At 55.2% G+C, this 7,158-nt stretch overlaps 1 pseudogene; it reads right to left on the bottom strand.

Moving 5' to 3' along the window:
• LOC102752997 overlaps positions 1 to 4,964 on the bottom strand; it is a 6,266-nt pseudogene extending 1,302 nt beyond the window's left edge.
• Positions 4,965 to 7,158: the final 2,194 nt, after the last annotated feature.

The following is a 7,158-nucleotide window of genomic DNA, read 5'->3' as shown; positions in this document are numbered from 1 at the left end:
GGTGCTCCGGGGTGTGGGGGTGGGGGGGGGACCAGGGCTCTCCCTCACCCTTCCCCAGCACAGAGACGCCCCAGACCTGTGGCCTCGGACTTGGTCTGGGTAGAGAGGGAAGTGCAGGTGACCCAGTCCCTTCCTCCTCCACTAGCTTGGCCTGGGGGCCCCTCCCCAGACCCTGACAGAGACCCATTTGTGCTAATATCAAGGGGGAAAGACCTCACAGTTCATCCATCCTGCCCTGGGCCTGACTCTTTCTCCTGCCTGGTGGTCTGGCCCCTTCCCAGTGTGTTTGTACACTGCTCTCGACCGGCAGCTCACCACCTCCCCAGTCTAGTTAAGGCCTCATACACATGGAATCATAAACCAGAAAATCTCTTAATAGGTGAAATCTCACAACTTCAGGGCCATGAAACAGGCAACCCAGGCTGGTTCCTGATCCACCGAGCCTGGAGCCGGATCCTTCCTGTTCTGGGCCTGCATCTCCCCCTCTGGAGACTGGGCAGCTGGAGGTCAGAACACTGAGACCTTTTCAGCTGTTCCATTTAATTCAACTGTTCAGTGAGGGTCTGCTATGTCCCAGGACCACTGTACACAGTGGGCATGGGCTTCGGCAGGGCAGAAGCTCTAGAGGAGAAGTGGGGGTTGGGAAAAGGGCAGGCACTTTATCCATTTATTCCTCTAGCACAGCGGTTCTCAACCTGTGGGTCACGACCTCTTTGGGGGTCGAACGACCCTTTCACAGGGGTCGCCTAAGACCATCGGAAAACACATATATAATTACATATTGTTTTTGTGATTAATCACTATGCTTTAATTATGTTCAATTTGTAACGATGAAAATACATCCTGCATATCAGATAAATATATCAGATATTTACATTATGATTCATAACAGTAGCAAAATTATAGTTATGAAGTAGCAACGAACATAATTTTATGGTTGGGGGTCACCACAACATGAGGAACTGTATTAAAGGGTCGTGGCATTAGGAAGGTTGAGAACCACTGATCTAGCAGGTCATCATAGAGCCCCTGTTCTGTGCCAGGCTCTGGGGTACCCCCGGGAAAATAAACCAAGTCTGACATCCTGGTGGGGAGGGACAGGCAGTAAATAAACAAATACAGGCATAACAGAAAGTCTGGGAGTGATACGGCTGCAAGGAAACAAAAGCTCGGAGGTTAGAGTTATAGAAGAGGGGCTGTTTTAGGCAGGGAGGTCGTGGAACCCTCACAAGGTGACATATAAACATAACCTGGGTCCTGGATGAACCAGAAGAGGGCGAATCATGAGACCCCTTGAGAGAGAACTCTACTGGCAGAGGGATCATCGGGTGCAAAGGGGCATTAGTCAGTTGTCTGTTGCTGTGTCACAGTTGTCTGTTGCTGTGTCCAAAGCTCGGAGGATTTAAACAGCAGCCATATAATCATATAACAATTCTGTAGGAGGGCTGGGCTCAGCTGGGTGGTTCTTCTGCTCTGTGTGGCATCAGCTGGGGTCACTCATGTGGCTATGGCCAGCTGAGAGCTCAGCTTCACTCACATGTCTTGAGGGACTGGAACAACTGACCATTGGCTGGGCCTCTCCTCTGGCCTCTCCCCTCCCCTTTATCTTCCCTCTCCCTCACCTCTCTCTCCTTTCCTCTTTTTCTCTCCATGAAGTTGCTCATTATTCGGTGATCCTGTCTAAGCTTCTTTACATGGCAGCAAGAACCTCAAGAGGGCAAAAATGGAAGCTGACAGGCCTCTCAAGGGCTCGGCCTGAACACTGTACAGCGTCAGTGCAGCCCAGTTCTAGGACCAGAGCAAGCCAGAGGCCAGCCCAGGGTCAAAGGGAGGGGAGGGGATGTCACTTGGAGGGAAGTGCAACATCCACACAGGGATGGAGGAAATGCCAGTGCCGTGATAGAACAATCCATCATCGGCCCGAGTGGTCACCCTGCAAGAAGCTGGGGGGTGTTCATGGGAGACCCCGTCCCCCAAGGCCCAACTCAGGCCACCTCCCTACTCTGCTTGTCTCTCCCTGCCGCTCACTCCACCGAAGGCCTCCTAAAACACAGTCTGCCCCACCTCACTGGGACATCTCTGCATTGCTCAACTCCTCCGCTTGTATGCAGGGCCTTCCACGCCTTGCCCCGGGCCATGTCTCCCCCCTTTTGATGTCCCCAGCTCCACACCTCCCTCTTCCCGGCCACCTGAGCCCCTCGACACACCTGTTGTGCTCAGACACCACCTCCTTCAGGAAGTCCCCCGTATGCCCCCACCCCATGTTTGATGCCTCCCCCAACCCTAACCCTAATCCTAATCTTAACCCTAACCCTATCTTGTTGCCCCCATCACAGGTCCCCTCCCCCTGAACTGTACTTTCTGTGCCCAGTTTTATCTGCACCCCAGCTGTGGCCAGCAGAGGACCCCACGTGGAAGAGGCGCCCATAGATGTCTGATGACCTGGGCCCACTCTCAGCTTCCCACCCTTCCTGCCCATCCCCCCACCCTTAGCCCCCATGTCCATCCCACCTACCCTGGGAACTCCCACTGCCCTGGTCCCTTGGAGTTAGGGCTCAGACAGGGACAGGGCTCCATGCACAGGGCTGAGAAAGCAGAGCTGAGCCTGGAGTTTTCATGAATTACTCCTGGGGGCTTTGGGCCTCCTCCACGAGGAGCAGGGAGGGGCGGAGGTGGGGAGGGAGAGGCCAGGGTGACTAATGGGACATTCTTCTCGGTCCCTTAGAGGGAGAAGTCAAGGAGAAGAATGGTTGTCAAGGGCAACACATTCTTTCCCGTGGCTGTGGGTAACTCTGGCCTGTGCCACCCACAGGGAGTGGGGTTTCGGGGAGCTGGGGCTGGGGTGTCTGGGCCGAAGGAGCCTTGAAATCTTCCCTCACTTTACAGAGGGAAAGCTGAGGCCGGGAGGTGAGCAGGGCTCACAGCAAATGAGGCATAAAGGGGGAACCCTGGGCCCCTGTCTCCGTCCTGGGGCCGTCTCCAGGGGCGGGACATCCAGGCTAGGCCTGCGTGTGAGACAGCAGAGGTAGGCCAGGATGACTGCAGTGGCTTCTGGCATCTCTAGCTGCGGGGAAGAGAGAGAGCAGCCCAAAAAGCTGGGCCCAGGGTCCAGTGTGAGCAGGGTCAGGACCAGGGCCAGAAAGCAGGCAGGCTCCAGCCTACACTCGCCCAAGTCCATTCTGAAGGCCTTAACCTGCCCAGGCCCTTTCTTACCCCCGAGCCTCTGTACAAGCTGTTCCAGCTTCCTGCAAAGCCCCGGCCCTCTGCGTGCCTGTGGGCTCTCAGTCAAACATCTCACCGCTGACCACCTGCTCTGTGCCTGCCGCCCCCATTACCACTCATGCCCATGACACCACAGTGGCGGGAGGATGGCTCTGATTGGGCTGCCATAGCAAAATGCCACCGGCCGGGCGGTTTATACTACAGAAATTTATTGCTCATAGTTCTGGAGGCTGGGAGTCCACATTCAAGGTGTCGGCAGGGTTGGCTTCTCCTGAGGCCTCTCTCCTTGGCTTGCAGACAGCTATCGTCTTGCCCGCTCTTCGCGTGGCTTCTGTGCTTGGCCCCTGGTGTCTCTGTGTCCTAATCCCTTCTTGTAAGAGATTGTGTTGTTGTCTTAGGGCCCAGCCCAAAGGTCTAAATTTACTTAGTCACCTCTCTAAAGACCCCATCTCAAACAGAGTCACATTCTGAGAGGGGTTTATGGCTTCAACGGAGGAATTTTGAAGAACACGATTTGGTCTATAACAGGGGGTGTACCTTCCTAGTGAGCGGGGCACTTTCTGAGAACGGGGACTGGACCTGAGCCTCTGCATGGCCTGTGGGTCTCTGGGCCAGGTCTCTAGGCCTGTTGTCCTGCCCATAGTGGGTGTCCAGCAACTGCCCCCACCCCGACTCCACCCCATTCCTCTCCCTCCCCCGCCTCTGGGCAGGGGTGGGGTGGGCAGGCTGAAGAGTGCGCAGTGAGGTGTAGCTGTGTCCCTTTGCTCCTGTTTCATGCAGGTCCCTCCTGAGAAGGTGGAGCCTGCCCGCCCTCCAGCACAGGCCCACCCGGCAGAGATAGGAGGGGCTCCAGGAGCCCAAGGAGGCCGTGGGCTGGGCCAGGAGCTGGATTCGCTTTCTCTGTGCCGTTTCCTCCTGTGGGCAGTGGTGAGGGGCTGAGCTCTGCAGAGGGTCCTGGTGTCACCATGCTGGGAGGGACTGGGAAGCTCTGGGGTGGCAGCAACCAATGGTCAAAGTGACAGCTTTTGTCTTCCTCTGAAATAACAAAAAATACCTCAAAGGAAAATATAAAAACATTCATTGAGCATGTACATGTCAGACCTTCCAACTCCCTCCTCTTGTGGCCACTCACAGTAGCCCCGGGTTCCAACAATCATTGCCACCGCTGTGCAGGCACAACACTGAGGCTCAAGGTGGGGCATGCACGCTCCAGGGCTGACCCCTAGCGAGGCCCCCCTCTCTCCCACACTGGCCCCAGTCACCAACCCCAGGCTCTGGGCAGGGGTGGGGTGGGCAGTCTGAAGAGTGCGCAGTGAGGTGGGCTCTGAACGCCCGGCATTTAATGAAATGCTTTTATTATAGTGGAACCTGCTGGCCAGCATAAGCTCCCCATGCTCCTCGATGGGGAAGATGGTTGCCATTCTTTCTACTTCCCAGCTCCTGCCACGCCCCCCTTATGTAGGAGACTCCTTCCCGCCGCACATGTCCCCAGAGCCAGCACTGGCCATGTGATACCTTTGTGAGAATCACAAAAAGGCGTCCCTTCTCAGAGCAGACTCGGCTCCTCATCCACACCGGAACACCCGCGTGCACGGCCCATCTCTCACTGCAGCAGGCAGAGTGCGTGACTTTCCAGCCTCCGATGCAGCCAGGGTGCCCACCAGTCATGCACCCGCACCAGACAAGGAAGTGGGTGCCATGGCCAGTGCAGCCGCCGCCATGGCCAGTGCAGCAGCCACCATGGCCAGCTCCCAGGGGTGACAGAGCTGAACACTCCCAGAGTGGGACCAGGAAACGCAGCTTCGTGTGGTCTCCAGGCCCTGCTCTGGGAGCCTTCAGGAGCTCCCCGATCTCCTCCCGAAAGTTCTTTTCCCACCCAACTCTCCTATTTGCAGCTGAGAATACAAGGGGTGGGGGTGGAGGAGGGGTTGGGGCCCCTGAGGAGACTGAGCCCCGTGATAGTTGTCCTGTGTCCTGGGTGAAAGAGACCCTGCTTTCCCAGAGGCCGGACACTAGGTTGCAGTTCTACCCAGTAATAAGGATTAAGAAACAATTCAGCCAAGTGAGAGGAGCAGCGAGTGACAGAGCCCACGACAGCAACGCCCAGGCTCCTGTTCCTTCTCCCCCTAAATTGTGCTCAATGACACGAGCCAGTCACAAAGGATCACATGTTATGTGATTCTATTTCTATGACATGCCCAGAAAGCAGGTGAGGAGTTACCAGGGACGGGACTAAGGGAGGTTGGAGAGGAGTGGGGAGTGACTGCTTAATGGGTACAGGGTTCCTTTTGGGGTGATTAAAATGTTCTAAAGTTGATAGTGGTACAACTCTGTGAGTACTAAAAATCACCGAATTGTACACTTTAAGTAGGCATATTGTATAGTGTTTGAATGATATCCCGAAGAAGCTGACATTTTAAAAAGAGTGTAAAGTGCCTTTGATAAAACAGTCAGTCAACAGTTATTTATTAAGCACCTGCTGGGCACTGTGCTGGCTCTGGGAGCACCCTGGTGAGCAGACCAGATCTGGTCAGTCCCTTCCCTCCTGATGTTCACAGTTTACTGGGGAAGATGGAAAAGCTCACCGTTTTACATGTCTGATTGCAAATGGAAAATGTGTTGCGAAGAAAAGGAACACAGTGTGGGAGAGCTGAGGGATCAGGAAGGGCTTCCCTGAGGAAGGGAATGGGCCAGAGGGAAGGGAGTGAAGTGGAGGAGTGTTCTACATCGAGAGACAAGCACGTGCAAAGGCCCTGTGGCCTGTGTGGCTGGAATGTAGGGGATAAGGGATGGATCATGGGACCCCACGACTGAACTGTTGAATCCAGCTTCTGTGCTTACAGTAGGAAGTCTCGGAGAGCTGTGAGCAATGGTGTGACACCTTCAGGTTTATAATCTGGTCTCTCAGGATGCTGGGAGGAGGATGGGGGTGGGGAGCAGCAACACTGGTGTGGGGAGACCAGCAAAGGGCAGCTACTGACATCCCAGCGAGAGACAAGCTGCCGCGTTCCCACCTGCTGTCATTCTGATCCCTTTGATTTCAGGTCTGATGAGTCACCTGTGAGTCATCACACCCACAATGATTGCTGTGTTTTCCTTTTTAACAATGAACTTGTTTTTAACCACTGAACCATTATGTTATGGGCCAATGGATTCCCCAAATACAGCCCTGGGGAGAATTTTAAATGCCATTTAACAAAAGAGTCTCCAAAACTCCATTTAATAAACGATTCTGCACAACACGGCTGTTGGCTGTCATGGTGCACGCTGCTTGGGGCCGTCATGAGCTGGCCCAGGAAGGGCTGGGTCCGGCTGATGACCCTCTCGAGCGTGACTCTGGGCAGAGGGCCTGGCGCAGCCGCCCAGGGCTCGGCGTGACAGTGACAGTGTGGCCATGTGCGGCCCCCCGCCCCTCGCTGTGTGGAGTCTGTGACACCCTGGCATGCTTGCCAGCACAACCCTGGGGCAGAACCCCACAGTTATGCGGGCTCACAGGGTGGCCTCCTGCTGACCAGGGTAGGCTTCCATCTTTGTAACATATTAACAGTTTGTTGACGTGCTGTGGACTCACCCACCGGCTAAGACGAGGTCCCAGGACTCCCTTTGCTGGGGACCTGCTGAGGCACGTTAGGGTGATACCACCACATGCAGACTTCCATTTGTATTCACACCCATCCTCACGTCAGAAACCCAGGCATAGCCTTCTCCTTCTGCCTCATCTCCCACATCTAGGTCCCCAGTTCCTCCACCACCTCCTGAATATTTCTGAACTCACCTCTTCCTCTCCAACCCTCTTTGTCTGCCCTGACTCCGGGCCCCAGGACCTGCTGCCCCGCCCCCCCCGCCCCCAGCACTATCTATACCACCGAAGGGCAACATGGTCTCCTTTCTCCTCTCCTGTCTACTTGACTAACTTCCACTTACCTCTCAAGACTC

The sequence above is a fragment of the Myotis davidii genome, unplaced genomic scaffold (assembly GCF_000327345.1).
Source record: "Myotis davidii unplaced genomic scaffold, ASM32734v1 scaffold726, whole genome shotgun sequence".
Lineage (NCBI taxonomy): Eukaryota > Metazoa > Chordata > Mammalia > Chiroptera > Vespertilionidae > Myotis > Myotis davidii.
Note: the sequence above shows the minus strand (reverse complement) of the source record. Positions and strands in the feature narration are given on the sequence as shown.